Genomic DNA, 24,293 nt, shown 5'->3' on the forward strand with positions numbered 1-24,293 from the left:
GGCTAAAGGTTGTGCAACCAAGTATTAGGCTGAGGATGCCAATACTTTTGTCTGGCCCATTTTTGGAGTTTTGTGTGAAATGATCAATGATTTGATTTTTGTTTCATTCTCTTTTGTGTTTTTTCCTTGCAAGCAAATTAAATGAAGATAATAAGACCAAAGAATTTGTGATTGCAATCATTTTCAGGAAGAAACTGAGTATTATCTGACAGAATTGCAGGGGTGCCAACACTTTTGGCCACCACTGTATAAGAGTATTCCAAAATCAGCCATTTCTTCCATTTTAATTTCGTTGCAGTGTGTTGGTCAAGCTATTCACACTAGGTCTCTGTGTAGAATAGTATTAGTAAATTACATGCCTGCTATTTAAAACCGTGGTTCTCTGTCAGACATAACACCTACAGTACCTACAGTAACTAAATCACACTTGCAGCCAGTTAACATGGATTAAAGTTGACTCAACCTCTGTCCTGTGTCCTTGTGTGTACCACATTGAGCATGGAGAAAAGAAAGAAGACCAAAGAACTGTCTGAGGACTTGAGAAACCAAATTGTGAGGAAGCATGAGCAATCTCAAGGCTACAAGTCCATCTCCAAAGACCTGAATGTTCCTGTGTCTTCCGTGCGCAGTGTCATCAAGAAGTTTAAAGCCCATGGCACTGTGGCTAACCTCCCTAGATGTGGACGGAAAAGAAAAATTGACAAGAGATTTCAACGCAAGATTGTGCGGATGGTGGATAAAGAACCTCGACTAACATCCAAACAAGTTCAAGCTGCCCTGCAGTCCGAGGGTACAACAGTGTCAATCCGTACTATCTGTCGGCATCTGAATGAAAAGGGACTGTATGGTAGAATACCCAGGAAGACCCCACTTCTTACCCCGAGACATAAAAAAGCCAGGCTGGAGTTTGCCAAAACTTACCTGAGAAAGCCTAAAACGTTTTGGAAGAATGTTCTCTGGTCAGATGAGACAAACGTAGAGCTTTTTGGGAAAAAGCATCAACATAGAGTGTACAGGGAAAAAAAAGAGGCATTCAAAGAAAAGAACACGGTCCCTACAGTCAAACATGGCGGAGGTTCCCTGATGTTTTGGGGTTGCTTTGCTGTCTCTGGCACTGGACTGCTTGACCGTGTGCATGGCATTATGAAGTCTGAAGACTACCAACAAATTTTGCAGCATAATGTAGGGCCCAGTGTGAGAAAGCTGGGTCTCCCTCAGAGGTCATGGGTCTTCCAGCAGGACAATGACCCAAAACACACTTCCAAAAGCACTATAAAATGGTTTGAGAGAAAGCACTGGAGACTTCTAAGGTGGCCAGCAATGAGTCCAGACCTGAATCCCATAGAACACCTGTGGAGAGATCTCAAAATGGCAGTTTGGAGAAGGCACCTTTCAAATATCAGGGACCTGGAGCAGTTTGCCAAAGAAGAATGGTCTACAATTCCAGCAGAGCATTGTAAGAAACTCATTGATAGTTACCGGAAGCGGTTGTTCGCAGTTATTTTGGCTAAAGGTTGTGCAACCAAGTATTAGGCTGAGGATGCCAATACTTTTGTCTGGCCCATTTTTGGAGTTTTGTGTGAAATGATCAATGATTTGATTTTTGTTTCATTCTCTTTTGTGTTTTTTCCTTGCAAGCAAATTAAATGAAGATAATAAGACCAAAGAATTTGTGATTGCAATCATTTTCAGGAAGAAACTGAGTATTATCTGACAGAATTGCAGGGGTGCCAATACTTTTGGCCACCACTGTATAAGAGTATTCCAAAATCAGCTATTTCTTCCATTTTAATTTCGTTGCAGTGTGTTGGTCAAGCTATTCACACTAGGTCTCTGTGTAGAATAGTATTAGTAAATTACAGGACTGCTATTTAAAACCGTGGTTCTCTGTCAGACATATCACCTATAAGACTTTTCCAAAATCAGCCATTTCTTCCATTTTCATTTCATTGCAGTGTGTCGGTCAAGCTATTCACACTAGGTCTCTATGTAGAATAGTATTAGTAATTTAGATGCCTGCTATTTAAAACCGGGGTTCTCTGTCAGACATAACACCTATAAGACTTCCAAAATCAACCATTTCTTCAGGTCATTAGGTCTCTGTGTAGAATAGTATTAGTAAATTACAGGCCGGCTATTTAAAACCATGGTTCTCTGTCAGACATGACACTTATAAGAGTGTTCGAAAATCAGCCATTTCTTCCATTTTAATTTCGTTGCAGTGTGGAGGTCAAGCTATTCACACTAGGTGTCTGTGTAGAATAGTATTAGTAAATTACAGGCCTGCTATTTAAAACCGTGGTTCTCTGTCAGACATATCACCTATAAGACTGTTCCAAAATCAGACATTTCTTTCATTTTCATTCCGTTGCAGTGTGTCAGTCAAGCTATTCACACTAGGTCTCTGTGTGCAATAATATTAGTAAATTACAGGCCTGCTATATAAAATTGTGGTTCTCTGTCAGATGTATCACATATAACTACTTTCCAAAATCAGCCATTTCTCGTGAACGTGGAAAATATTGTCCTCCATTAAAAATGGGCCAGGTGCATGGCAAGGGACGAGGAAGTGGACGTGATGGTGATGATTCATGCAGAGGCCGAGGACATGGCCCTGGACAAGCTGAAATTGTGCCACAACAAACACCCACATCTTGTCACTCGACCTTCCTGTCCCAATTACTAGGGGACCGCAGTACACCACTATTGAACCCAGAGCAGTGTCAAAAGGCTGTTGGTTGGATAGCAGATAATGCTTCCAGTCACTTTGCCGCCACCACCACCACCACCCTGTCTTCCACACGGTCAAGTCTCAGTAGCTGTGAGTCTGGACCACATATTCCTCACCCTGATCCTCCTTCCTCCCACCATGCCGAGTGCCCAGAGACAACTGATCCCACACTTGGACAACTACAAGAGCTGTTCACTTTTCCATTTGTAGATTCGGGCCTTTCTCCCCGCCAGCATCAAGTGAGTTAAGAGGAGAACGCGTGTAGCGATGCCCAAATATTGGAGCAGTCATGGTCACACGAAGGCTATGGTGGGAAAGTGCAATTACTGCCACAAGAGGTGGATGATGATGATGAGACACAATTGCCAGAAAGTCAGGAGGAGGACCAGGGTGCAGAAGTGAAAGACGAGGTGGTGGATGATATAGTAACTGACCCAATCTGGCAGGAGTACATACAGAGCAAGGACAGCAGCACATAGGGGAAGGAAGGTGTAACACCACAACAGGCAGGAAGAAGCAGTGTGGTGGCCGCAGGCACAAGGCGGGAAAATGATCCTTTTAACGCCAACACTACAAGTTGCCAGTACAACTGTTAGATCTTCCTGAGTTATTTTTTAAAGACTCTGCCGATGACCCCAAAAAGGCCATTTGCACCACCTGCCAGGCCAGCATCAGCTAGAGTAGCAAAACTAGCAGCCTGACCACCACCAGCATGATCAGGCACATGGCAGCAAAGCACCCGACTAAGTGGGCCGAACCCCGGGGTCCAGCAACAGTCTCTGCGGGTGACACCACTGCTTGTTACGCTGTTGTGCATGCACGCCAGTCCCCTGTCCGTGGCGCCTGCCAAGATGCCTCCCGCCCTGCACCTGTCATTGAACAACTCTCAACTAGCACATCAGCAAGCATGTCCACGTCCTTGTCCCAGTGCAGTGTTCATTTGTCCCTACCCCAGTCCTTGGAATGCAAGCTCAAATACGCAGCCAATGCCCCACAGGCCACACTACTAAATTCACACATTTCACGAATGTTTGCGCTTGAAATGTTGCCTTTTAGGCTCGTGGAGACGGAAGATTTCCGCAACCTGATGGCGGCGGCCATCACTCAGTACTCGGTCCCCAGCCACCACTATTTCTCCACCACGTGGACAAGTGCTTGTGGGCAGGGACAGTACATCTCACTGATGGCACACTGGGTTAATATAGTGGAAGCCGGGACCCAGTCAAACCTTGGGACGGAGCACGTCCTCCCGACACCGAGGATTGCGGGTCCAGGGTCAATCAGGATTGCCCCCACATTCTACAGCTCCTGCACCTCCTCATCCTCCTCCTCTTCACCCTCCATCTCCGATATGACTACATCAGTCGCAAGGTGGAAGCAGCGCAGCACTGGCTCGGCCAAGCAGCAACAGGCTGTGCTGAAGCTAATATGCTTAGGTGACAAACCGCACAACGCTGTAGAGTTGTGGACTGCTCTGAAAGAGCAGGCAGATCTGTGGCTGACACCGCTGACCCTACAGCCAAGCATGTTCATGTGTGACAATGGCCGGAACCTGGTGGAGGCTCTGAGGCGAGGAGAGCTCACACATGTACCATGCCTGGCCCATGTGCTTAACCTCGTGTTTCAGCGGTTTCTCAAAACCTACCCGTATCTGTCGGATCTGCTTATCAAAGTACGCCGTCTGTGTGCCCATTTTAGAAAGTCAGCTACATCTTCCGCCGCCCTTGCCGTGCTTCAGCAGCGTTTGCAGCTTCCAGCTCACCCACTGATCTGCGATGTCCCCACGCGTTGGAACTGTACATTGCAGATGTTAGGAATTATTTGTGAGCAGAAAAGGGCAGTTGTTGACTACCAGCATCAACAAGGCCTTCGGTATTCAGGTTAGACTCCACACATAAAACCTCAGGAGTGGACATGGATGTCAGACATTTGTACCATCCTCCAAAACTTTGAGGACTCCACCAAGATGGTGAGCGGCGATGACACCATAATTAGCGTCACCATCCCGCTTCTCTGTCTTCTTCTCTTGCAATGGGCATTTGAGTTCCTCCAAATTTTTGGCAGCCGTAGCTTCACTGCATAGGCAAACAGTATGGGAGACACACTTCCTAATAATGAGAACATTGTTTCCAGGAGGCCCTGTGACCTCTACATCTCTTGCAAGGGGCAGTGGAGTTCACCCAAATTTTTGGCAGCTGTTGCTTCACTGCATAGGCTAACAGTATGGGAGACACACTTCCTAATAATAGGAACATTGTTTTCAGGAGGCCCTCCGACCTCTACGTCTCTTGCAAGGGGTATTGGAGTGCCTCCAAATTTTTGACAGCCATTGCAGTCACTGCATAGACAAACAGTATAGAAAACCCTCTCCTTTCTATTGAGAATATGTTGTTACTGTAGCCCAGCTCTATGTGTCTTTAAATTGTTAGTAGGGTTTTTCCTATATTTTGGCAGCCGTTGGACTCACTGCATACCCTATAACTGAATAGCAGCCCCTCTCCTTTCTAATGGGAACATGTTCTTACTGTGGCCCAACTCTATGTTTCTTTAAATTGTTATTAGGGTTTTTCCTAAATTTTGGCAGCCGTTGGACTCACTGCATACCCTATAACTGAATAGCAGACCCTCTCCTTTCTAATGGGAACATGTCGTACTCGTTACTGTGGCCCAGCTCTATGTGTCTTTAAATTGTTATTGGGGATTTCCCAAATTTTGGCAGCCCTTGCAGTCACAGCATGGGTATTACCACTATAGGAGATCTGCTCCTTTATATTGGGAACATTTTTTTTACTGAGACCCTCCTCTATGTCTCTTCAAAGGCGTATAGGGTTGCGTCCAAATTTTTGGCAGCCCTTGCAGTCACTGCATACGCAATAACAGTATAGGATACCCACTCGTTAATAATGGAAACAACAAAGCATAGCCGGCTGATGACTCTCTAACAATAGCGAGGGCCGACTGCTGGCCCTTTAAGAATAGCAAGGCTGTAAAAATAGTGTTTGTGACTTTCACAATCCCTCCTTCATAAATGAAACAAGATGTGTCTGATGATGTTTCACACACCACATGGCCAGATAAGGTTGTAAAATGTTAAAATGACATTTCCCAGTGAATGCATTTGTCTTGGTTGAAAGCAATGCAAAAGTGCAAAAACGCATCAAAAACGCTATGTGTGAACATAGCTCAAGATGTGGAGGAGTATTTTTGGTTTTGGTTATTTATTTTGCCTCATATACAAGTCATTACCCTGGAAAGGATGTTCCTTAACATATATGCCAGGAAAATCCATTTTGGTTTAGTTTTTGTATGTTTTATTGTGACTCCATAAAAGTGGCGCGATACCTCTGACAATGTTGTTGACAGCAGTGACCTGGGAGTCAGAAATGCTTTGAGGGGTCTTCCCCATGCTGTTCCCATGTCATTTGAACACTGTTCCCATTGATTTGGGCAATTTTTAGGCCCTCTCCAGACCGCCGAAGGGAGTCGCCGGAAAAATGCTCGAGTTTCTCATAGACTTACACTGGGCTCATTATTCGGACCGAGCATACGAGCATTCCAATTTGCTCGACTCATCACTACTAAAAATCCATTTTTCCTTCTTTCCAACAAGGGGATTACCTCGACCCGGGTCAATCTCCCCTATCAAGTTATACTACGTATCCAACCAACAACCACCACCCAGAGCTACGACCAATTTACGTCGAGTTTGGACTTTTAATTAGCTCTCTATTTCCTATATTTTATTACCCCACCCTTGTGTTTTAACCCACTAATAAAATTGTGTTTTCATTATTTTTGGGCATCCTATGCAATTCTTGTTAACATTTTAAACACATTAAAAGTATTTTTATTATGCTCAGCATATCCCTCCTTTACTCCTATGTGTCCAGCGCAAGACAATCCTTGATTATTTTAATACATTACCTTGACAATTAGTGGTAATTGTCCTTACTTGCTGCAGGACCTCTAGGAAGACCTGCTTAGCGCCACTATCTTTTATTATATTTTGAAGCCTAAACACTAGTGTTGAGCGAGCATGCTCGACACTGCTCGGTACTCGCCCGGGCATCTCACTACTCGGGATGTTCGGCGAGCACCGAGCATTTCCGGGTTACTCGGGCGGGAGCTCGGGTCTCCGCCCTGCATGTTTGGCGCTCTTTACAGAGCCAATGAACATGCAGGGATTGCCAGCCAGTCACTGTAATGCCGCAGCCATGTTGTTTGTGGGCATTACAGTGATTGGCTGGCCGCACTGCGTCACCTCGAGTATTTAAAACCGGGCGCCGCCATCTTGGACACAGTCGCCCAGGATCAGACAGTGTAGGGTTAGTGCTGCTGAGTTAGGGAGAGATACATAGTGTGAAATAGGTAGTGTAGGGTCTCTAAAGCCTGCCAAATCAAGCAAACAGTCCTTCGCAGGACTAATATCCATCCCAGATATCAGGCAAGCTGTATAGGAGACGCAGTGGTTATACCAACAAAAACTGCATTACAGTCCTGTGTGCTGCTGCTGGTCAAATTGCTCGACTTATCCCCAGGTCTCAGGGGCCAGGAAAAATCCTTTTTTTTTCCTCTAAATCCTGTTGTTTTTTTTTTTCCTCAGTCAGACTGTACAAATTCCCGTCTTATTAACCTTTTGGTATTCCCCCACCCCCCCAAAAAAAATTGAGTGTGTCTGTGAGTGTTCAGACACAAATATATCTGTTTAAAAGAGTCTGGTGTAGGCCAGATAACTAGAACTGTGTTTTTCCTCTTCCACGGTTCAAATCTGCGTGTAATCCACTTTTTTGCATTTTTTACATAAAAAACAGTTTGAGTGTCTCGCTGACTGTTCAGACAAAAATATATCTGTTTAAAAGATTCTGGTGTAGGCCAGAGAACTAGAACTGTGGTTTTCCTCTTCCACGGTTCAAATCTGCGTGTAATTCACCTTTTTGCCTTTTTTACATTAAAAAAACAGTTTGAGTGTCTCGCTGACTGTTCAGACACAAATATATCTGTTTAAAAGATTCTGGTGTAGGCCAGATAACTAGAACTGTGTTTTTCCTGTTCCACGATTCAAATCTGGGTGTAATCCACCTTTTTGCATAAAAAAAAACATTTTGAGTGTCTCGCTGACTGTTCAGACACAAATATATCTGTTTAAAAGATTCTGGTGTAGGCCAGAGAACTAGAACTGTGGTTTTCCTCTTCCACGGTTCAAATTTACAATGGGCAAGGCGCGTGGCAAGGGACGTGGAACTGGACGTTCTGGTGATGGTGCGTGCAGAGGATGGGGCCGTAGCCAAGTTGAAAATGTGCCACAACCAACAGCCACATCTTCTCGCTCCCAGTTCTTGACCGAATTACTATGGAAGCACACAACAACACCACTATTGCGAACTGATCAGTGTGAACAGGTTATTAATTGGATAGCAGATAATACTTCCAGTCACCTGGGCCCCACCACCTCCGGTCTGTCTTCCACACGGTCAAGTCTTAGTAGCCGTGAGTCTCGACCGCATACTCCTCCTCACCCTGATGCTCCCTCCTCCCACCATGCCGAGTCTCGTCAGACAGCAACTGATCCCACAGTTGGACACTCTGAAGAGCTGTTCACTGGTCCATTTCCATATTTGGGCCCCTTGCCTGCCTCGCTTGAAGTGGTGGATTAGGAGATCCCATGTAGCGATGGCCAAATATTTGAACAGCCACGGCCACAGGAAGGCGACGCTGGCAATTTGTCACAAGAGGTGGACGATGATGAGACACAATTGCCACAAAATGAGGAGGAGGACCGTGGTGCGGAAGTGGAAGAGGAGGAGGTGGTGGATGATCTAGTAACTGACCCAACGTGGCAGGAGGACACGCAGAGCGAGGCCAACAGCACACAGGGGGAAGGAGGCAGAGTACCCCAATAGGCAGGAAGAAGCTGTGTGGTGGCTGCACACAGAAGGCAGGCAACTGTTCCCTGTAACATCAACAAGAGGGACGTTGCCAGTACAACCGGTAGGTCTTCGAGAGTCTGGAAATTTTTTAAAGACTCTGCTGATAACCCCAAAAAAGCCATTTGTACCACCTGCCAGGCCAGCATCAGCTGGGGTGACAAAACTACCAGCCTGACCACCACCAGCATGATCAGGCACATGTCAGAAAAGCACCCGACTTTGTGGGGCGAACCCCAGGGTCCACGACCAGTGTCAGTGGGTGTCACCACTGCTTCTTCCGCTGTTGTGCGTGTAAGAGAACCTCCTGTTGTGTGTGCAAGGCAATCCCCTGTCCATACTGCATGCAAAGATGCCCCCCCCTCTCAGTCTTCACTTGTTATGGCAGTTTCTCAAGAAACAGCATCAACGTCCACGTCCACGTCCCACCGCAGCGTTCAATTGCCTATATCCCAGACCTTTGAACGAAAGCCACAGTCCTAAATTCGCACATTTCACGACTGCTTGCATTGGAAATGCTGCCTTTTAGGCTGATGGAGACGCAATGCTTCCGCAACCTTATGGCGGTGGCCATCCCTCGGTACTCAGTCCCCAGCCGACACTATTTTGCCCGGTGTGCCATCCCCGCACTACACAAGCACATGTCCCAAAACATCGGCCGTGCCCTCAACAACGCAGTTACTGAGAGAGTCCACCTGACAACGGACATGTGGACAAGTGCTTGTGGCCAGGGATGGTACATCTCCCTGACGGCACACTGGGTATACATAGTGGAAGCCAGGACCCAGTCGGACCTTGGGATGGAACACATCCTCCCGACACCGAGGATTGCTGGCCCTATGTCAGGCAGAGCTGCCCCCACAGTGTACAGCTCCTGCGCATCATCATCCTCCTCCTCCTCATGTTCAGCCTCCATCTCAGATATCACCACATCAGTTACAAGCTGGAAGCTCTGCAGTACTGCCTCAGCCAAGTGGCAACAGGCTGTGCTGAAACTCATAAGTTTAGGTGATAAACCTCACACTGCTTGTGAGTTGTGGACAGCTGTGAAAGAGCAGGCAGATCTGTGGCTGAGACCGCTGAACCTACATCCAGGCATGGTCGTGTGTGACAATGGCCGTAACCTGGTGGTGGCTCTGAGGCGAGGTGAGATCACACACGTACCATGCCTGGCTCATGTGCTTAACCTCGTGGTTCAGCGGTTTCTTAAATCGTACCCCGAGTTGCCAGATCTGCTCGTCAAAGTACGCCACCTGTCAGCTCATTTTCGGAAGTCGGCTACAGCTTCGGCCGCCCTTGCTGTGTTGCAGCAGCGTTTGCAGCTTCCGGCACACCGACTGGTATGTGATGTCCCCACACGTTGGAACTCTACCCTCCACATGTTGCAAAGGATTTGTGAGCAGAAGAGAGCAGTTGTGGAGTACCAGCTGCAACAAGGCCATCGATATTCAGGTCAGACTCCACACATAAGACCTCAGGAGTGGACCTGGATGTCTGACATATGTACCATCCTAATAAACTTTGAGGAGTCCACCAAGATGGTGAGTGGCGATGACGCCATCATTAGCGTCAGCATCCCACTTGTCTGTCTTTTGCAACGCTCTCTGCAGAAAATTAAAGAGGAGGCATTGCAGCCAGAGTATGATGAGATGGATCATGAAGCCGTAGCGGGCGATTACACACAGCCCAGCCTCATCTCATCCCAACGTGCATTGGGGGACAATGAGGGAGAGGAGGAGGAGGAGGAAGAACAGGAGCTGGTATCATGCGCTGTAGACAGTAGTACCTGTACAACTGTCATACTGTCGGTTCAGCATGGATGGCCTGAGGACAGGGAAGAGGAGGAGGAGGAGGAGAGCATGGTCAGTTGTCATTTTGGTGAGGACACGGAAGTCTTGCCCGTTATCAGTCTGGCACGCATGGCTGACTTTATGTTACGCTGCCTTAACCGTGACCCTCACGTTGTCAAAATGTTGGGTGACAGTCATTACAGGTTGGTGACACTTTTAGACCCCCGCTACAAGGAGATAGTTTTCTCAGACCCCCCAGCTTACAGGCCCTGAGGCGCAGGGTACTCTCACAAGGAGTGGAAAGTTTCAAAAGATGGTGAGGGAGTACCTTGCCGACCGTACCAGCATCCTCCGTGATTCCTCTGTGCCTTTTAATTTTTGGGTATCCAAGCTGGACTCTTGGAATGAACTTGCTCTGTAAGCCTTGGAGGTCCTGGCCTGCCCTGCGGCTAGCGTGTTATCGGAGCGTGTTTTTAGTGCCGCTGAGGGAATTATAACTGATAAGCGCACTCATCCTGTCAACTGACAATGCTGACAAGCTGACCCTTATCAAAATGAACAAGGGCAGGATTGGGCCAGACTTCTCATCACCACCAAATGACAGCAGAGTAACATAAAGTCAAATCCACTGTGTTATTTCGGGAGGTGTATTCCCATGCACCGCTTCACACCCACACATGGATATACGCTTCCTCATTTCGGCTGTTTTTTGTTCTTCTCCTTATCCTCAGCCGCCACCACCACTATACCACCAGGGTGACAGTGGTCCGTGTTGCCAGCATTGCAAGTTCCTCCATCCTAATTTTTGGCAGCTTTTGCTTGGAAGGCATAGGCAAAGACTATGGGAGACCCACTCTCCAATAATGGGAATAATGTTTTTAATATGCTGTACTGCATGGCTCTTGTAAGGGGCATTGCAAGTTCCTCCGTCCTAATTTTTGGCAGCTTTTGCTTGGAAGGCATAGGCAAAGACTATGGGAGACCCACTCCCCAATAATGGGAATAATGTTTTTAATATGCTGTACTGCATGGCTCTTGTAAGGGGCATTGCAAGTTCATCCGTCCTAATTTTTGGCAGCTTTTCCTTGGAAGGCATAGGCAAAGACTATGGGAGACCCACTCCCCAATAATGGGAATAATGTTTTTAATATGCTGTACTGCATGGCTCTTGTAAGGGGCATTGCAAGTTACTCCGTCCTAATTTTTGGCAGCTTTTGCTTGTAAGGCATAGGCAAAGACTATGGGAGACCCACTCCCCAATAATGGGAATAATGTTTTTAATATGCTGTACTGCATGGCTCTTGTAAGGGGCATTAAAATCATCTTGTTAAGCTACTGTGGTCTCCACGTCTCTTCCAAGGGGCATTAAAACCGTCTTGCTAAACCACTCTGAACTCCACGTCTCTCCCAAGGGGCATTAAAACCGTCTTGTTAAACCACTCTGAACTCCACGTCTCTTCCAAGGGGCATTAAAACCGTCTTGTTAACCACTCTGAACTACACAGCTCTTCCAAGGGGCATTGAAATGTTGTTTTTAATTACCTCTAACCTCCACGACTCTTCCAACGGGCATTGCATTTCCTCCTAATTTTAGTCAGCTTTTGTTTTCAATGCATAGGCGAACTCTAAGGGAGACCCACTCCCCAATAATGGGTAGAAGGTTTTTAGTAAGCTGTAAAACATGTCTGTTTCAAGGGGCATTGCAGTTCCTCATAATTTTTGGAAAGCCTTCCATTCACTGCTTAGGTCAACAGTGTACAGGAGACCCAGTTGCTATAAATGGAAAAAACGGTTTAGTTAAGGCCCTCTGACCTCCATGTCACTTCCAAGGGGCATTGGAGTGCCTCGAAATTTTTGGTAGGCATTGCACTCACTGTATGCCCTATAACTGCGTAGCCGAACCGCTCCTTTTGGTACAGAAAGATATCCTACAAGACTTGTGTGGTTGACTGGCCTGATATTGATGTGAATGGTCCCTGTTCCTCCTGCTCTTTCTCCTTTGCCACCTCCTCATCCATCATTCATCACCTGAAGCTTTGTTTTAACGGGAGTCATAGAACTGGGATAGTAGCAGGAAAACATCCAGCAATTCTCGGAGGAGGTAGGATATGCACCAAAACGCTGACCACCTCAGGCCTAGCCGCTACTACATACATGTGCTTGCATTTCAAGCAACAGAAAGCTAAGGAGATGGATGGCCTCATGATCATAAATAATTTACTCGTTGTGTAGGAGGCCGACCACTGCTGCTGTCTACCTTCTGAACTTTGTGTTGAAGCGTGATTGACCCAGGACCCGCAATCCTCTATGTCTGGAGGACGTGTTGCATCCTAGTGTCCAACTGTGTCCCGGCTTCCACAATATTAACCCAGTGTGAAGGCGTCAGTGAGATGGACCATCCCTGGTCACATTCACTTGTCCACGTGTTTGTGGTTAGGCTGTCTTTCCCACTAAATGAACTGGGGAGGGCACAGGTAATGTTTTGGTATGCGCGCTTGTGTATAAGGCGCACCGGGACAAATAGAGGCGGCTGGGGACCGTTATTTGACACCCGGCCGCCCCCAGGTGGCTGGGGACCGTGTGTGGGCACCCGGCCGCGGGGAGGCTGGGGACCGAGCATGGACACCAGGCCACCCCTTGGCGGCTAGGGATCAAGCGTGGACACCCAGCCGCCGGGCGGCTGGGGACTGAGTATGGATACCAGGCCGCCTACGCAGCCATGACGTGGTGGCCAGATTCCACCTCCACATGCCTAAAAGGCCCAATTTCAAGTGCAAGCAAGCAGTATGGTATTGCAGCCTGGGGGTGGGTGCGTGGCAGGCTGCATACTTGCGCTTGCATTGCAAGGAATGGGGGAGGTACAATTGAACACTGCCCTGGGACAAGGACTTGCACGGGGATAGTTTCAAGTCTGCATCTTCTGATGCGGCAAGGATCACTTCTGATGGGCACACTTTTAGGCAGTGACGTGGGTGTCAGAGATGCTTCCAGGGGTCTTCCCCATGCTGTTCCCATGTCTTTTCAGCACTGTATGCATGTGTCACACAGCACATGGCCAGATAAGGTTGTAAAATGTTAAAATTACATTTCCCGGTGAATGCATTTGTCACAGTTGAAAGCAATTCAAAAGTGCAAAAACGCATAAAAAATGCTACTTGTGAACATAGCCCAAGGTGTGGAGGAGTATTTTTGTTTTTGGTTATTTATTTTACCTTATACACAAGTCTTTACCCTGGAAAGGAAGTTCCTTAACATATTTCACAGGAAAACCGTTTCAGTTTCATTTTTGAACGTTTTATTCTGATCCCGTAAAAGTGGCATAATACCTCTGACCACATTGTTGACATCAGTGACCTGGGGGTCAGAAATGCTTCCTGGGGCGATCCCCATGCTGTCCCCATGTCATTTGAGCACTGTCACTATCGTTTTGGGCACTTTTTAGGCTTTCTACAGACTGCCGGGGGTGCCGTCGCAAAAATGCTCGGGTCTCCCATAGACTAACAATGGGCTCGTTGCTCGGATCGAGCACCCGAGTATCACGACGAGCTCGGCCCGAACTTCGAGCACCCGAGCATTTTAGTGCTCGCTCAACACTACTAAACACCCTTTCGTGGCACTTGAAGACACTAAACGGTGCAGTTTAATATATGCTGGGGGCTTGTGAAATTATATGTCTACAGGACATCTATCTATTGTACCTATCTATCTATTTTATTTATTATCTATTATACAGTATATCTACTATCTTTCTATCATTCAGCTATCTAAATCTTTATATATTGTTCTATTAGTTTGTAAACTAGCTTTAAGTTGTGTACAGTATTACAGTATGAATAAGATTATGTTACAAACGCATTGCATACAGATTGCATACGCATGTCATACGGATGTCATATGGATGCTAGGCGAGAAAATAAATCACACACTCGCATTTCATGTCTGACACTCTCCAACTTTTCTGGCTGAGAATCTGAGAGATTTTATATACACAGATGTGAGCGAACCCTCAACATGTAAACCCTTGTGTAATTGTATTGTCTTCCCTTAGTTCTTGCCACCTCCTAGTAATATGTAACAGTTTAAGTGGACATGATTGAGAATCACTGATTGCAAAGAGGAAAAAACCATATCATTGTAGGGGTTGTTTAAGACTTACATAATCTTTTCAATATGAGATCGGTGGAGGTCCGAAAACCCAGCAACCCCACCGATCAGCTAATATCTGCTCTGCCAGTAGCCAGATATAACAATGCAGCTCTGTACAATATTTGTTGGCCGTGTGCCTACTACTGGATTGTATCACTCTTTGACTTAATAAATCATCAATATATTAGTCCCAGAAAACCTCATTAACCACTTAATGCTACTTGATATATACAGTATATCTATCATATACGTCATTTTGTGCTCTATGACGGATATATCCATCATGCTGATCACACCATACTGCTATAGGTGTGATCAGCTACAAGAGCCCGAATCATATACCCAATAGAGATCCTGCTGTTACTGCTAAGAGTTGTGTTCACACCGAATCCCAGGTGTTTACCCTTGTATGCTGATGTCAATAGTGATAGCAGCACATTGGGAGTTTGACAGAGGGAGAGAACTCCTACTTGCCAATAGGCATCCTCTCGGTGCAAAAATGGAGTGCCAAAGGTTTCCTATGGCTACTAGAGACCAGAAAATAGTTCTCCAGGTATGCCCTACACTACAGTCTATAAGATCCCACCAGAAGTTGGGTCTTATAGGCTACCTGTCAGTTTTATACTCCCAGGATAAGGTAATTTATTAGCTATTAGTTTATTAACTATTCAATCATATGATCACATGTTCATTTCATGTCCTCTTGGGACTAATACGTTTTGCAAAATAAATATAAAATAAAAAGTTTTAATTGTTTAAAGAGAAAAACAAGAACACCCTCCCTAAAATCCCAACTTCCCAAAGAAAGAAAAATAATCTGCAAAAAATAAATGTACCCCAAATTTGGTATCTCCACCTCCGTAATGATGCATACTTTAAAACTTTATCATTATTTGTCCCAGACAGTCAATACTGCAAAAAAAATTGAAACAACAATGCCAGAATTACTGCTTTTGTTCATCCTACCTTAGAAACAATTAAATAAAAAGTGATCAAAAAAATTTACATCCCAAAATGATAGTAATAAATACTAAAAGCCCTCACAGGGCTATGAAAGTGAAAAAAAGAAAGATAAAAAAAAGTAGTTAAACAAAAAAATGATACAAATTGTGTATCACTATAATCATATCAATTCATGCACAAAAACACTAAAATGTTCATCCCCTATGGTGAAGACTAAAATGCAAAAAACAATAACTGAATTGCTGTTTTTTGCTCATCCAGCCTCACAAAAAAAAAGTGATCAAAAAGTAATATGTAACCAAAAAATGCACCAGTGAAAACTAGTTTGTCCTACAAAAAATAAGCGTTCACACAACTCTGTCTTTGGAAAAATAAAAAGTCATGTGTCTCAGAATATGGCAAAGGCCTTCAAAGGTTATTTAGAAAAAATGTTCAGACTTTACGGGGTTAATGATTATAAAGATACGTTTTATAGGGATTATTTTTAGCATACATAGGGAAATATTTGTATATGTAGGAAATTGATTTTTGACATGACACTTCCATGTTGCCACAAAATCATATTTAGATGTTTTGTGAGTTATTGTTTTTCATGGGTATGCCCATTGGATTACTCTTCACATACATTTGATGGATGAAAAGAGTCATTTTTTGCCACAAAATGCATGACATTTCATTGGTATGGTTTACATGAGAAAACCTTGTAATCATGTTTTGTTTACTCAGAATAATTCATCAGCATCTTGTTTCCAAACACCACCATATTCACATGCAATATGCCCAGAATGTCTATAATTTCTAGTGGCGCAGAATGTTCAGAAACTTGTCAGATGATACAGCTTGATCTGAATGCCAAAGCTGACTCCAATAACGTAATGACAAATCAGTCTGGCATCATTAGCTAGGCTCCGTACAACAGCATTATTAAACCCATTTCTGTGTGCCAATAGTTCATCACTTTAAAAGGGAACTGTACTTTCAACAACGTTTGCAGAAATTTGTAGAAATCAATAGTCCAGGTGATTATAGGAAACCTTGTAATATAAATGATCAATAATTTGCTTCCTTCTCCACCGATGAGCCACTTCTTCCTCTCTCCCCTGCCTCCTGAATTTGTCATCCACTCCGAAAAAAACAGCTCAACTCCTTGTTGCTCAGACAAGATGGACTGTCAGCATTTGGTGGTGTCAAGTTACACTTTCTATTATTTTCTATAGAGACAGGGGAAGACGAATCAGGAGCAGAGTGAGAAAACAGGCAGAAGGAGATACAGAAGGACTGTGCTGAGCTTTCTAACAAGTCTTTCTCCTCACCCATCAAAGTTGCATTCACATTCATTCAGCTCAGTAGTGCTGTATATTGTCCTACATACTACTGCTGCTGCTCCTGTCTGTATACTTACTAACAAATGAAGAGGAGGCTTCCCTGAGTGCTCTGATGTGTATGGGAGAGATCAGAGTAGCCAGTCTCATCCCATTAGCCAAGAGCCAATGAAAAGTCAAGAGATGATAGAGCCTGCAAAGTGGATTCTGGGGAAAAATCAGGATACATGTCATATTGTAACCAGGATAGTGCTATTCCTCATGTACGCACATAGGATAGTTTATTCTGAAATGTTACTTGAAACTTTTAACTCACAGTAGTCTGCAAATACAGAAATAGCCATTCTTAAAATGACAAAGATACCACAATGCAAAAAGAGAACCTAGTGCAAAAGTGTAACCGGTCACCTAACAATACAAATTCAATACCTTTTGTTGTGTTAAGTGCTAACTTTCTGCGCCGTGATTTCTATCCTGTATATTAGTTGAAAAACAGCTACATTTGTATATGACCTTAAATTGTACAGGTGTTACCACACATTCCAGGCTTTGTTCCTTATTTTTTGCACTTGTGGAAGTCCACGCATTAGTATCTGCCAGTTATACATTCTCTGGTTTTGGCTTCACATATTGAAGAAAAATAAACATGATCAAAATGTGTGTGTGCCCTACAGACTTCTCACAGTGGAAATGCCGCTGCAAATCTGCAATGGTAAATACCACTGCAGATATCACTGTGACAATTGTGCAAATGGCAATGTGGGAAATGGGTGGTAAGATTTGCAGAATGAATAAATTGCAGTAAATTTCAAACTTAAAGAGAACCTTTCACCAAATTTTTCATGTTGAGCTGGACACTCAATGTAATAGTGGCAGCAGAGCGGAATAAAATGTTTTGTTTGTTTTTAATATCGCCTCTCTGTTGCGGAGATATTAACAATCAAAGAAAAAAATATTTTATTCCGCTCTGCAGCCACTATTGCATCATGTGTCCAGATCAACATGAAAAATTTGGTGAAAGGTTCTCTTTAAGTTGCTGGCATTCTCTGCAGCATGTGCATGTTCTTTGTAAAAATCTCCTGTACAATGCTGGCTTTGCAAAATGCAGCCGTGTTTTCACCTTGTGGTAATGTGCTCTGAGGGTATGTCCACACTGGACAGATGTGCAGGGTCAGTGTTAGGGGCAGGAAAACTAGACATTTGCCCAGCACCCCCAATCCACCAGGGCCACTATGGGGCCCATGAGTCAGGGTGGCCCGATGCCAGCGCTGACTCCGCCCCCCCACCCTGCGTTATGCATGCAACCGTATCAGCATTATAGAAGCTGATATGAATGAAAGCAATGATGGAGGAGAGAGCGTCAGGTGATGCTCTCTCTCCCATCATTCCCCCACTGACTCTGACCTAACAGGTGCGATGATGTCACTTCATCATGCAACACGCTGTGACGGGCAGTGGAGCTGCTGCAACACGCTACAGAGAGCGGAGCAGTGGGGAAACGAGGAGAGGTGAGTATTGTATTTATTTAAAAAAAAATCAGTGAGTACGTGGTGGTCATAATACTGGAGGACTAAGGGACCGCATTATACTCTATGGAGTGATGCATTATACTCTATGGGGGTGGGCTGCATTATGTTACATCGGGGACTGTATTATACTACATAGGGGGCTGCATTATACTCTATAGGGGAACTACATTATACTCTATAAGGGTGGCTGCATTATATTCTGAGGTGGCTGCATTATATTCTATAGGGTGGCTCCATTATACTCTGTGAGGGGGGCTGCATTATACCCTATGGGGGCTGCATTATACTCAATGGGGTGGCTGCATTATACTCTTTGGGGTGGCTGCATTATACTCTATGGGGTGGTTGCATTATACTCTTTGGGGTAGCTGCATTACATTCTATGGGGTGGCTGTTTTATAATCTATGGGGTGGCTGCATTATGCTCTATGGGGCGGCTGCATTATACTCTATGGGGAGGCTGCATTATACTCTATGGGTTGGGGCTGCATTATACTCTATGGGGGCTGCATTATACTCTATGGGTGTGGGCTGCATTATACTCTATGGGGTGGTTGCATTATATTCTATGGGGTGGCTATTTTATAATCTATGGGGTGGCTGCATTATGCTCTATGGGGTGGCTGCATTATACTCTATGGGGTGGCTGCATTATACTCTATGGGGTGTCTCCATTATACTCTATGGGGTGGTTGCATTATACTCTTTGGGATGGCTGCATTCTACTCTATGGGGTGGCTGCATTATACTCTTTGGGGTAGCTGCATTATATTCTATGGGGTGGCTGTTTTATAATCTATGGGGTGGCTGCATTATGCCCATGAGTCAGGGTGGCCCAATGCCAGCATTGACTCCGCCCCCCCACCCTGCATTATGCATGCAACTGTATCAGCAATATACATGCCGATATGAATGAAAGCAATGATGGAGGAGAGAGCATCAGGTGATGCTCTCTCTCCCATCATTCCCCCACTGCCTCTGAGCTAGCGGATGCAATGATGTCACTTCATCATCCTCTATGGGGGCTGCATTATGCTCAATGGGGTGGCTGCATTATACTCTTTGGGGTGGCTGCATTATACTCTATGGGGTGGTTGCATTATACTCTTTGGGGTAGCTGCATTATATTCTATGGGGTGCCTGTTTTATAATCAATGGGGTGGCTGCATTATGCTCTATGGGGTGGCTGCATTATACTCTATGGGGCGGCTGCATTATACTCTATGGGGTGGCTGTTTTATAATCTATGGGGTGGCTGCATTACGCTCTATGGGGTGGCTGCATTATACTCTATGGGGTGGCTGCATTATACTCTATGGGGTGGCTGCATTATACTCTATGGGGTGGCTGCATTATACTCTATGGTGTGGCTGCATTATACTCTATGGCGTGGCTGCATTATACTCTATGGGGTGGCTCCATTATACTTTATGGGGTGGCTGCATTATACTCTATAGCGCTGCATTATACTCTATGGTGTGGCTCCATTATACTCTATGGGGTGGCTGCATTATACTCTTTGGGATGGCTGCATTATACTCTTTAGGGTGGCTGCATTATATTCTTTGGGGTAGCTGCATTATATTCTATGAGGTGGCTGTTTTATAATCTATGCGGTGGCTCCATTATACTCTATGGGGTGGCTGCATTATACTCTATGGGGTGGCTGCATTATACTCTATGGGGAGGATGCATTATACTCGATGGGTTGGGGCAGCATTATACTCTGTGGGGGGCTGCATTATACTCTATGGGGGTGGGCTGCATTATAATACATGGGGGTTGCATTATACTCTATGGGGGGCTGCATTCTACTCTATGGGGTGGCTGCATTATACTCTATTATACTCTATTGGGTGGCTTCATTATACTCTATAGGGTGGCTGCATTATACTCTATGGGGTGGCTCCATTATACTCTATAGGGTGGCTGCATTATACTCTATGGGGGGCTGAATTATACTCTATGAGGTGCTACATTATACTCTATGGGGGGCAGCATTATAATCTATGGAGTGGTTGCATGATACTCTATGGGAGGCTGCATTATACTTTATGGGGGTTGCATTATGCTCTATGGGGGCTGCATTATACTCTATGGGGTGGCTACATTATACTCTATGAGGTGGCTGCATTATGCTCTGGGATGGCTGCATTATATTCTATGGAGTGGCTGCATTATACTCTATGGGGGGGCTGCATAATAGTCTTTGGGGGGCTGTATTATACTATATGGGGTGACTGCATTATACTCTATGAGGGGGGCTGCATTATACTCTATGAAGGTGGCTGCATTATACTCTATGGGGGGCTGCATTATACTCTATGGGGGGCTGTATTATGCTCTATGGGGGGATTGCATTATATTATCTGGTTTGGCTGTATTATACTCTATGAGGGTGCTGCATTATACTCTATAGGGGGCTGCATTATGCTCTATGGGGGACTGCATTATATTCTATGGGGGGCTACATTATACTCTATGGAGGGCTGCATTATACTCTATGGGGGTGTTTCATTATACTCTGCTAGGGGGGCTGCATTATACTCTATGGGGGACTGCATTATTCTCTATGGGGGCTGCATTATGCTCTATTGAGGACTATGGGGTACATTATACTATATGTACTATATCTGGGCTGCATTATACTATATGGGGGCTGCTTTATACTCTATCAAGGACTACGGGGAGTGCATTATACTACATGTATTATATGGGAGCTGCATTATACTGTATTGAGGACTATGGGGAATGCATTATACTATATTAATGACTACCAAGTGCATTATACTAAGGGGAGTGCATTTTACTATAAGGAAGACTATAGGGGGTGCATTATACAATATGGAGGACTAAGAGATGTGTAGCACCCTGAGGATTCGGCTGCTACAGGGGTATTGCACCTCAACCCAGAGGTGTGATATTCCACTCCCGGGTAAGGATGGAGTGTGGATCTGAGCTCGGTAGGCTGCATGCACTACATACATCCCATTTCCGAGGAACAGGCCGACGGTACTCCCACTTAGAAATGTGCAGGTACGACCGAGTCTGTTCCTGGCTGGAGTGGGAGGGGGGTGGAACATCCCAAGTAGTGTAGGGGCAGATAGGGGGAGCAGCCTGGGTAAAGATAGGAGCTCATTGGGTGCTGGTCGCCTGAGCTCACACATAGAGGGTGTATATAAGGTGGGCACCATCAAAGAACAGGGTCAGTCTGTCAGCCTTTGCAGAGGAGTCACAGGAAGAGGAGCAGAGCAGATCCAGAGAGAGAGAGAGGAGAAAGAAGGAAAGACCCAGAGGGGGAAGCAGAAGAGAGGACTCTAAGACCCCAAATTCAAACAACGGGTGAAGAGTCGGCATCAGGGTACCGGAACCCAAGCTGGTGGGGGCAAAAACACACCCCAGCCAGAGACCGGAGGCCGTGGGCAGCGTCTGCCACGGCCACCCACCACATCCACCACGAAGGCATACCACGTGGAGGGTCAGGGAACCCAAGGCCAAGGGTCACCCAACAGAAGGCCCGAGGGAGCTGGACCTGGGTGGATCACTAGTGGGGACGGCCAGAGAAAGGACAGAAGGAGAGCTCAGGGTCACGCTCCGGACTCGCTTGGGGGTTGGCTGGATCCAGGACCTGGTGGACGCAGCACGGCTCGGGTGGTCACTTGAAGCTGGAGTGACCGGAACATCAGCAGTGAGTAAATACCCTAAACTGCACAACCCGACTCTGTCTTCCTTTCACATCTATGCTGCACCACCACAACCCCCATCCTCTGCACCTGACCCCCTGAGGCTATACCCCACCCGTTGGGGGTTATACCATCACAAGCTGCACCTACACCATCAGCCTCAGCGGACCCTGCTGCAGCGGCGGCCATAGTGACCGCATTACAACGGGTGGCGTAGTCGACAATAAAGAACTTATAACATCTGTAGGACTGCCACATACAACTGAGTTTGACACCCTGGGCACGGACCGGGTCACAGCCACTCGGAAGACTACAACCCCCATCTGATCCGGCTCTGGATATTCCCACTAACGAATATGGCCCAGGGGGCGCGTCAGATGCATTATACTATATTGAGGACTATGGGGAATACATTATACTATATGGAGAACTATGGGGTGCATTATACTATATGGAGGACTATGGGGTGCATTATACTATATGGAGAACTATGGGGAGTGTATTATACAATATGGAGGCCTATGGGGAGTGTATTATACTATATAGAGGATTATGGGGAGTGTGCTATACTATGTGGAGGACTATGGGGCACTATATAGAGGACTATAGGGTGTGCATTATACTATATGAAGGACTATGGGGTGCATTATACTTTGTGATGGACTATGGGGTGTGCATTATGCTATGGGGAGGGCTATGGGGTGTGCATTATACTAAACAAGCAAAATGCTGCCTATTATCAAGTGGATTCTTTATGCCAAAACAAAAATCATTGTTCTCAGCTGCACATTGTCCAGTATAAACTGCATATATGCTGCTGATAACATGATATGTATGGGATGTAAAGAGGCCAAAAAACAAGCATCAAACGACTTCAATATTGTCGATCATGCTTGTTTAGTTGCCTGAACTCAGCGCATGTAAATACAACCAAAACTTCTGTGTATGGTGCAATATGTCAGTATTTGGGGCCCCACTTTAAACTTTTGCCTAGGGCCCCACTTTGTCTAAAACCGGCCTTGCAGATGTGATGTTGAATTTCCACAGCACATATATTGTCACAAACTTGGCACTAAATTGTGTGGATTTTGGTATAATTCAACTGTGAAAATTCTGCAGATTTTCCGTAGATTTCCTCCTTTGCAACGCAAATTGTGAAATCAGCAGTAAATATCTGCAGCATAAAATGACAGGCTGCAGATGTCAAATCCAAAGTGCTAATCATTTTCTGAGAGTTTCATATTTGGCACTACTGTAATACTGCAAAAAATTAACTGGTTATATGATCTAAGGCTGTGTTCTCACGCAGCATTTTTTTCTGCAGAAAAGAAACTGCTTTTTACAGTATCAGCAAAAGCTATGAGATTTCAAAAATCTGATGCACAATCTTGCTTTTTTTCCTAATTTAATTTGAGAACTGCGGCATTTCTGAAATCTGAAACATGTCATTTTTTTTTAAAAGCATTTTTTTTACCCATAGAAAGCAATCAATGAGAAAGTGTAAAAACAAAACAGACATTTTTGTAGAATGTTTTGCTGCGTTTTTGGTGAATAATTTTAAATTTATTAAACATGTACCATTTAGACAACGCAGACATGTAATTTGCACCTAAAAAATGCTGCAAAACCTGCATTGTTAACACAGCATTTTTACTGCCAAGAGAGCAGGTTTTGGCTGCAGCAAAAAATGCTGCAAAAACACTGCATGCGAACATATCATAAAAGTGCAGAGAAACTCCAGTGATATAGCAAAAGTCCTCTCATGAGATTTCAGCACACAGTATAGTTCCTTTTTTTCTCTTCTACCTAAATTAAATCTGGACTCCGAATGGCTGCTAAGGTCTGAAATGGTCAAAACTCAAGTACTGCCACCATTCGAGATTTTGATTCTATGTAGTATGCCTGTGTCTGTGCTCCTGTTGTTTTATAATAAAGCGATTACTGTTTATCAGTTTTGGTGACATTGAATAATTAAATACACCAAAAAAATTGTGTTAATATAAGGCTGTAAAGCCAAAACAGCATAAACATCTCCAAAAAGAAAACTTTACAAAATGCCACAGCATGCTAATTTAAAACTAAATTTTTATTTTAGAAGGATTAAAAACAGTAAAAAGACATATAAACAAGTGTGAGGCACATTACCTGTAAGGCACAAGGTGGATGTACCCAGGTAGTAATATCTGGGTTTGACCCCTGGACGAA

The sequence above is a fragment of the Phyllobates terribilis genome, unplaced genomic scaffold, assembly GCF_046119375.1.
Source record: "Phyllobates terribilis strain yellow unplaced genomic scaffold, ASM4611937v1 Scaffold_11__3_contigs__length_659146591, whole genome shotgun sequence".
NCBI classification, from domain to species: domain Eukaryota; kingdom Metazoa; phylum Chordata; class Amphibia; order Anura; family Dendrobatidae; genus Phyllobates; species Phyllobates terribilis.